The sequence below is a fragment of the Oncorhynchus kisutch genome, unplaced genomic scaffold, assembly GCF_002021735.2.
Source record: "Oncorhynchus kisutch isolate 150728-3 unplaced genomic scaffold, Okis_V2 scaffold3506, whole genome shotgun sequence".
NCBI classification, from domain to species: domain Eukaryota; kingdom Metazoa; phylum Chordata; class Actinopteri; order Salmoniformes; family Salmonidae; genus Oncorhynchus; species Oncorhynchus kisutch.
In genome coordinates, this window is record NW_022265451.1 from 262,016 (window position 1) to 271,050 (window position 9,035).

A 9,035-nucleotide genomic window follows, 5' to 3' on the forward strand; every position below is an offset into this window, starting at 1 on the left:
TAGATGTGAGTGTCTGTTTTAGTAGTGTCCATAATCTATAGGTGTGAGCGTCTGTTTTAGTAGAGTCCATATTCTATAGGTGTGAGCGTCTGTTTTAGTGCTGTCCATATTCTATAGGTGTGAGTGTCTGTTTTAGTAGTCTCCATATTCTATAGGTGTGAGCGTCTGTTTTAGTAGAGTCCATATTCTATAGGTGTGAGCGTCTGTTTTAGTGGTGTCCATATTCTATAGATGTGATGTGACCATCTGTTTTAGTAGTGTCCATATTCTATAGGTGTGAGCGTCTGTTTTAGTGGTGTCCATATTCTATAGGTGTGAGAGTCTGTTTTAGTAGTGTCCATATTCTATAGATGTGAGTGTCTGTTTTAGTAGTGTCCATAGTCTATAGGTGTGAGCGTCTGTTTTAGTAGAGTCCATATTCTATAGGTGTGAGCGTCTGTTTTAGTGCTGTCCATATTCTATAGGTGTGAGTGTCTGTTTTAGTAGTGTCCATATTCTATATGTGTGACCGTCTGTTTTAGTGGTGTCCATATTCTATAGATCTGATGTGACCATCTGTTTTAGTAGTGTCCATATTCTATAGGTGTGAGCGTCTGTTTTAGTAGTGTCCATATTCTATAGGTGTGAGCGTCTGTTTTAGTAGTGTCCATATTCTATAGGTGTGAGTGTCTGTTTTAGTAGAGTCCATATTCTATACGTGTGAGTGTCTGTTTTAGTGGAGTCCATATTCTATAGGTGGGAGTGTCTGTTTTAGTAGAGTCCATATTCTATACGTGTGACCGTCTGTTTTAGTAGTGTCCATATTCTATAGGTGTGAGCGTCTGTTTTAGTAGTGTCCATATTCTATAGGTGTGAGTGTCTGTTTTAGTAGAGTCCATATTCTATAGATGTGATGTGACCATCTGTTTTAGTGGTGTCCATATTCTATAGGTGTGATGTGACCATCTGTTTTAGTAGTGTCCATATTCTATAGGTGTGACCGTCTGTTTTAGTAGTGTCCATATTCTATAGGTGTGAGCGTCTGTTTTAGTTGTGTCCATATTCTATAGGTGTGAGTGTCTGTTTTAGTAGTGTCCATAATCTATAGGTGTGAGCGTCTGTTTTAGTGGTGTCCATATTCTATAGATGTGATGTGACCATCTGTTTTAGTAGTGTCCATATTCTATAGGTGTGACCATCTGTTTTAGTAGTGTCCATATTCTATAGGTGGGAGCGTCTGTTTTAGTAGTGTCCATATTCTATAGGTGTGAGTGTCTGTTTTAGTGGTGTCAATATTCTATAGATGTGATGTGACCATCTGTTTTAGTGGTGTCCATATTCTATAGATGTGATGTGACCGTCTGTTTTAGTGGTGTCCATATTCTATAGATGTGATGTGACCGTCTGTTTTAGTGGTGTCTATATTCTATAGGTGTGTGTGTCTGTTTTAGTACAGTCCAAATTCTATATGTGTGACCGTCTGTTTTAGTGGTGTCCATATTCTATAGGTGTGACCGTCTGTTTTAGTAGTCTCCATATTCTATAGGTGTGAGCGTCTGTTTTAGTGGTGTCCATTTTCTATAGATGTGAGTGTCTGTTTTAGTGGTGTCCATATTCTATAGGTGTGACCGTCTGTTTTAGTTGTGTCCATATTCTATAGGTGTGACCGTCTGTTTTAGTAGTGTCCATATTCTATAGATGTGACCATCTGTTTTAGTGGTGTCCATATTCTATAGGTGTGACCATCTGTTTTAGTGGTGTCCATATTCTATAGGTGTGAGTGTCTGTTTTAGTAGTGTCTATATTCTATAGGTGTGACCATCTGTTTTAGTGGTGTCCATATTCTATAGGTGTGAGTGTCTGTTTTAGTGGTGTCCATATTCTATAGGTGTGACCGTCTGTTTTAGTAGTGTCCATATTCTATAGGTGTGACCGTCTGTTTTAGTAGTGTCCATATTCTATAGATGTGATGTGACCATCTGTTTTAGTAGTGTCCATATTCTATAGGTGTGAGCATCTGTTTTAGTGGTGTCCATTTTCTATAGATGTGATGTGACCATCTGTTTTAGTTGTGTCCATATTCTATAGGTGTGACCGTCTGTTTTAGTGGTGTCCATATTCTATAGGTGTGAGTGTCTGTTTTAGTAGTGTCCATATTCTATATGTGTGAGCGTCTGTTTTAGTGGTGTCCATATTCTATAGATGTGATGTGACCATCTGTTTTAGTGGAGTCCATATTCTATAGGTGTGAGTGTCTGTTTTAGTAGAGTCCATATTCTATAGGTGTGAGTGTCTGTTTTAGTAGTGTCTATATTCTATAGGTGTGACCATCTGTTTTAGTGGTGTCCATATTCTATAGGTGTGAGTGTCTGTTTTAGTGGTGTCCATATTCTATAGGTGTGAGTGTCTGTTTTAGTGGAGTCCATATTCTATAGGTGGGAGTGTCTGTTTTAGTAGTGTCTATATTCTATAGGTGTGACCATCTGTTTTAGTGGTGTCCATATTCTATAGGTGTGAGTGTCTGTTTTAGTGGTGTCCATATTCTATAGGTGTGACCGTCTGTTTTAGTGGTGTCCATATTCTATAGGTGTGACCGTCTGTTTTAGTAGTGTCCATATTCTATAGGTGTGAGCGTCTGTTTTAGTAGTGTCCATAATCTATAGGTGTGACCGTCTGTTTTAGTGGTGTCCATATTCTATAAATGTGATGTGACCATCTGTTTTAGATGTGTCCATATTCTATAGGTGTGAGTGTCTGTTTTAGTAGTGTCCATATTCTATAGGTGTGAGCGTCTGTTTTAGTGGTGTCCATATTCTATAGGTGTGAGCGTCTGTTTTAGTAGAGTCCATATTCTATATGTGTGAGTGTCTGTTTTAGTAGTGTCCATATTCTATAGGTGTGACCGTCTGTTTTAGTAGAGTCCATATTCTATAGGTGCGAGCGTCTGTTTTAGTAGTGTCCATAATGTGGTTGTCTCTGGTTAGTTGTAGGGCTAGTCTTTGGATGTGGTGGTCCCTGGTTAGTTATAGGGCTAGTCTGCTGATGCGGTGGTCCCTGGTTAGTTATAGGGCTAGTCTGTGGATGTGATGGTCTCTGGTTAGTTGTAGGGCTAGTCTGTGGATGTGATGGTCTCTTGTTAGTTGTAGGGCTAGTCTGAGGATGTGGTGGTCTCTGGTTAGTTGTAGGGCTAGTCTGTGGATGTGGTGGTCTCTGGTTAGTTGTAGGGCTAGTCTGTGTATGTGGTGGTCCCTGGTTAGTTGTAGGGCTAGTCTGCTGATGTGGTGGTCCCTGGTTAGTTATAGGGCTAGTCTGTAGATGTGGTGGTCCCTGGTTAGTTATAGGGCTAGTCTGTGGATGTGGTGGTCCCTGGTTAGTTATAGGGCTAGTCTGTGGATGTGGTGGTCTCTGGTTAGTTGTAGGGCTAGTCTGTGGATGTGATGGTCTCTGGTTAGTTGTAGGGCTAGTCTGTGGATGTGGTGGTCCCTGGTTAGTTGTAGGGCTAGTCTGTGGATGTGGTTGTCTCTGGTTAGTTTTAGGGCTAGTCTGTGGATGTGGTTGTCTTTGGTTAGTTGTAGGGCTAGTCTGTGGATGTGGTTGTCTCTGGTTTGTTGTAGGGCTAGTCTGTGGATGTGGTGGTCTCTGGTTAGTTGTAGGGCTAGTCTGTGGATGTGGTGGTCTCTGGTTAGTTGTAGGGCTTGTCTGTGGATGTTATGGTCTCTGGTTAGTTGTAGGGCTAGTCTGTGGATGTGATGGTCTCTGGTTAGTTGTAGGGCTAGTCTGCGGATGTGGTGGTCTCTGGTTAGTTGTAGGGCTAGTCTGTGGATGTGGTGGTCTCTGGTTAGTTGTATGGCTTGTCTGTGGATGTGATGGTCTCTGGTTAGTTGTAGGGCTAGTCTGTGGATGTGATGGTCTCTTGTTAGTTGTAGGGCTAGTCTGAGGATGTGGTGGTCTCTGGTTAGTTGTAGGGCTAGTCTGTGGATGTGGTGGTCTCTGGTTAGTTGTAGGGCTAGTCTGTGTATGTGGTGGTCCCTGGTTAGTTGTAGGGCTAGTCTGCTGATGTGGTGGTCCCTGGTTAGTTATAGGGCTAGTCTGTAGATGTGGTGGTCCCTGGTTAGTTATAGGGCTAGTCTGTGGATGTGGTGGTCCCTGGTTAGTTATAGGGCTAGTCTGTGGATGTGGTGGTCTCTGGTTAGTTGTAGGGCTAGTCTGTGGATGTGGTGGTCTCTGGTTAGTTGTAGGGCTTGTCTGTGGATGTTATGGTCTCTGGTTAGTTGTAGGGCTAGTCTGTGGATGTGATGGTCTCTGGTTAGTTGTAGGGCTAGTCTGCGGATGTGGTGGTCTCTGGTTAGTTGTAGGGCTAGTCTGTGGATGTGGTGGTCTCTGGTTAGTTGTATGGCTTGTCTGTGGATGTGATGGTCTCTGGTTAGTTGTAGGGCTCGTCTGTAGATGTGGTGGTCCATGGTTAGTTGTAGGGCTAGTCTGTGGATGTGGTTGTCTCTGGTTAGTTGTAGGGCTAGTCTGTGGATGTGGTTGTCTTTGGTTAGTTGTAGGGCTAGTCTGTGGATTTGGTTGTCTCTAGTTTGTTGTAGGGCTAGTCTGTGGATGTGGTGGTCTCTGGTTAGTTGTAGGGCTTGTCTGTGGATGTTATGGTCTCTGGTTAGTTGTAGGGCTAGTCTGTGGATGTGATGGTCTCTGGTTAGTTGTAGGGCTAGTCTGTGGATGTGGTGGTCTCTGGCTAGTCTGTTTCAACTCAGTGAGCTTTACATACTCAGTGAGCTTTACATACTCAGTGAGCTTTACATACTCAGTGAGCTTTACATACTCACTGAGCTTTCATAAAGGTAAAACATAGACGGTGTAGTCTACTCACAGATACTCAGAGGACTCAGAGGACCTCAGCATGCTGCTCCACAGACAAACAACAAAACCATCTGCAGGAATCTTTTCTATACAGACAGGGAGAGAGGAGAAGAGTGAAGCAGGAATCTTTTCTATACAGACTGGGAGAGAGGAGAAGAGTGAAGCAGGAATATTTTCTATACAGACAGGGAGAAAGGAGAAGAGTGAAGCAGGAATAGTTTCTATACAGACAGGGAGAGAGGAGAAGAGTGAAGCAGGAATCTTTTCTATACAGACAGGGAGAGAGGAGAAGAGTGAAGCAGGAATCTTTTCTATACAGACAGGGAGAGAGGAGAAGAGTGAAGCAGGAATCTTTTCTATACAGACAGGGAGAGAGGAGAAGAGTGAAGCAGGAATAGTTTCTATACAGACAGGGAGAGAGGAGAAGAGTGAAGCAGGAATCTTTTCTATACAGACAGGGTGAGAGGAGAAGAGTGAAGCAGGAATCCTTTCTATACAGACAGGGAGAGAGGAGAAGAGTGAAGCAGGAATCTTTTCTATACAGACAGGGAGAGAGGAGAAGAGTGAAGCAGGAATCTTTTCTATACAGACAGGGAGAGAGGAGAAGAGTGAAGCAGGAATCTTTTCTATACAGACAGGGTGAGAGGAGAAGAGTGAAGCAGGAATCTTTTCTATACAGACAGGGTGAGAGGAGAAGAGTGAAGCAGGAATCTTTTCTATACAGACAGGGTGAGAGGAGAAGAGTGAAGCAGGAATCTTTTCTATACAGACAGGGTGAGAGGAGAAGAGTGAAGAAGGAATCTTTTCTATACAGACAGGGTGAGAGGAGAAGAGTGACGCAGGAATCTTTTCTATACAGACAGTGAGAGAGGAGAAGAGTGAAGCAGGAATCTTTTCTATACAGACAGGGAGAGAGGAGAAGAGTGAAGCAGGAATCTTTTCTATACAGACAGGGGTGAGAGGAGAAGAGTGAAGCCGGAATCTTTTCTATACAGACAGGGTGAGAGGAGAAGAGTGAAGCAGGAATCTTTTCTATACAGACAGGGTGAGAGGAGAAGAGTGAAGCCGGAATCTTTTCTATACAGACAGGGTGAGAGGAGAAGAGTGAAGCAGGAATCTTTTCTATACAGACAGGGTGAGAGGAGAAGAGTGAAGCAGGAATCTTTTCTAAACAGACAGGGTGAGAGGAGAAGAGTGAAGCAGGAATCTTTTCTATACAGACAGGGAGAGAGGAGAAGAGTGAAGCAGGAATCTTTTCTATACAGACAGGGTGAGAGGAGAAGAGTGAAGCAGGAATCTTTTCTATACAGACAGGGTGAGAGGAGAAGAGTGAAGCAGGAATCTTTTCTATACAGACAGGGTGAGAGGAGAAGAGTGAAGCAGGAATCTTTTCTATACAGACAGGGAGAGAGGAGAAGAGTGAAGCAGGAATCTTTTCTATACAGACAGGGTGAGAGGAGAAGAGTGAAGCAGGAATCTTTTCTATACAGACAGGGTGAGAGGAGAAGAGTGAAGCAGGAATCTTTTCTATACAGACAGGGTGAGAGGAGAAGAGTGAAGCAGGAATCTTTTCTATACAGACAGGGAGAGAGGAGAAAAGTGAAGCAGGAATCTTTTCTATACAGACAGGGTGAGAGGAGAAGAGTGAAGCAGGAATCTTTTCTATACAGACAGGGAGAGAGGAGAAGCAGGAATATTTTCTATACAGACTGGGAGAGAGGAGAAGAGTGAAGCAGGAATAGTTTCTATACAGACAGGGAGAAAGGAGAAGAGTGAAGCAGGAATAGTTTCTATACAGACAGGGAGAGAGGAGAAGAGTGAAGCAGGAATCTTTTCTATACAGACAGGGTGAGAGGAGAAGAGTGAAGCAGGAATCCTTTCTATACAGACAGGGAGAGAGGAGAAGAGTGAAGCAGGAATCGTTTCTATACAGACAGGGTGAGAGGAGAAGAGTGAAGCAGGAATCTTTTCTATACAGACAGGGTGAGAGGAGAAGAGTGAAGCAGGAATCTTTTCTATACAGACAGGGAGAGAGGAGAAAAGTGAAGCAGGAATCTTTTCTATACAGACAGGGTGAGAGGAGAAGAGTGAAGCAGGAATCTTTTCTATACAGACAGGGAGAGAGGAGAAGCAGGAATATTTTCTATACAGACTGGGAGAGAGGAGAAGAGTGAAGCAGGAATAGTTTCTATACAGACAGGGAGAAAGGAGAAGAGTGAAGCAGGAATAGTTTCTATACAGACAGGGAGAGAGGAGAAGAGTGAAGCAGGAATCTTTTCTATACAGACAGGGTGAGAGGAGAAGAGTGAAGCAGGAATCCTTTCTATACAGACAGGGAGAGAGGAGAAGAGTGAAGCAGGAATCGTTTCTATACAGACAGGGAGAGAGGAGAAGAGTGAAGCAGGAATCTTTTCTATACAGACAGGGAGAGAGGAGAAGAGTGAAGCAGGAATCTTTTCTATACAGACAGGATGAGAGGAGAAGAGTGAAGCAGGAATCTTTTCTATACAGACAGTGAGAGAGGAGAAGAGTGAAGCAGAAATCTTTTCTATACAGACAGGGTGAGAGGAGAAGAGTGAAGCAGGAATCTTTTCTATACAGACAGGGTGAGAGGAGAAGAGTGAAGCAGGAATCTTTTCTATACAGACAGGGTGAGAGGAGAAGAGTGAAGCAGGAATCTTTTCTATACAGACAGGGTGAGATGAGAAGAGTGAAGCAGGAAACTTTTCTATACAGACAGTGAGAGAGGAGAAGAGTGAAGCAGGAATCTTTTCTATACACACAGGGAGAGAGGAGAAGAGTGAAGCAGGAATCTTTCTATACAGACAGGGTGAGAGGAGAAGAGTGAAGCAGGAATCTTTTCTATACAGACAGGGTGAGAGGAGAAGAGTGAAGCAGGAATCTTTTCTATACAGACAGGGTGAGAGGAGAAGAGTGAAGCCGGAATCTTTCTATACAGACAGGGTGAGAGGAGAAGAGTGAAGCAGGAATCTTTTCTAAACAGACAGGGTGAGAGGAGAAGAGTGAAGCAGGAATCTTTTCTATACAGACAGGGAGAGAGGAGAAGAGTGAAGCAGGAATCTTTTCTATACAGACAGGGTGAGAGGAGAAGAGTGAAGCAGGAATCTTTTCTATACAGACAGGGTGAGAGGAGAAGAGTGAAGCAGGAATCTTTTCTATACAGACAGGGTGAGAGGAGAAGAGTGAAGCAGGAATCTTTTCTATACAGACAGGGAGAGAGGAGAAGAGTGAAGCAGGAATCTTTTCTATACAGACAGGGTGAGAGGAGAAGAGTGAAGCAGGAATCTTTTCTATACAGACAGGGTGAGAGGAGAAGAGTGAAGCCGGAATCTTTTCTATACAGACAGGGTGAGAGGAGAAGAGTGAAGCAGGAATCTTTTCTATACAGACAGGGTGAGAGGAGAAGAGTGAAGCAGGAATCTTTTCTAAACAGACAGGGTGAGAGGAGAAGAGTGAAGCAGGAATCTTTTCTATACAGACAGGGAGAGAGGAGAAGAGTGAAGCAGGAATCTTTTCTATACAGACAGGGTGAGAGGAGAAGAGTGAAGCAGGAATCTTTTCTATACAGACAGGGTGAGAGGAGAAGAGTGAAGCAGGAATCTTTTCTATACAGACAGGGTGAGAGGAGAAGAGTGAAGCAGGAATATTTTATATACAGACAGGGAGAGAGGAGAAGAGTGAAGCAGGAATCTTTTCTATACAGACAGGGAGAGAGGAGAAGAGTGAAGCAGGAATCTTTTCTATACAGACAGGGTGAGAGGAGAAGAGCGAAGCAGGAATCTTTTCTATACAGACAGGGTGAGAGGAGAAGAGTGAAGCAGGAATCTTTTCTATACAGACAGTGAGAGAGGAGAAGAGTGAAGCAGGAATCTTTTCTATACAGACAGGGTGAGAGGAGAATAGTGAAGCAGGAATCTTTTCTATACAGACAGGGTGAGAGGAGAAGAGTGAAGCAGGAATCTTTTCTATACAGACAGGGAGAGGGGAGAAGAGTGAAGCAGGAATCTTTTCTATACAGACAGGGAGAGAGGAGAAGAGTGAAGCAGGAATCTTTTCTATACAGACAGGGTGAGAGGAGAAGAGTGAAGCAGGAATCTTTTCTATACAGACAGGGTGAGAGGAGAAGAGTGAAGCAGGAATATTTTCTATACAGACATGGTGAGAGGAGAAAAGTG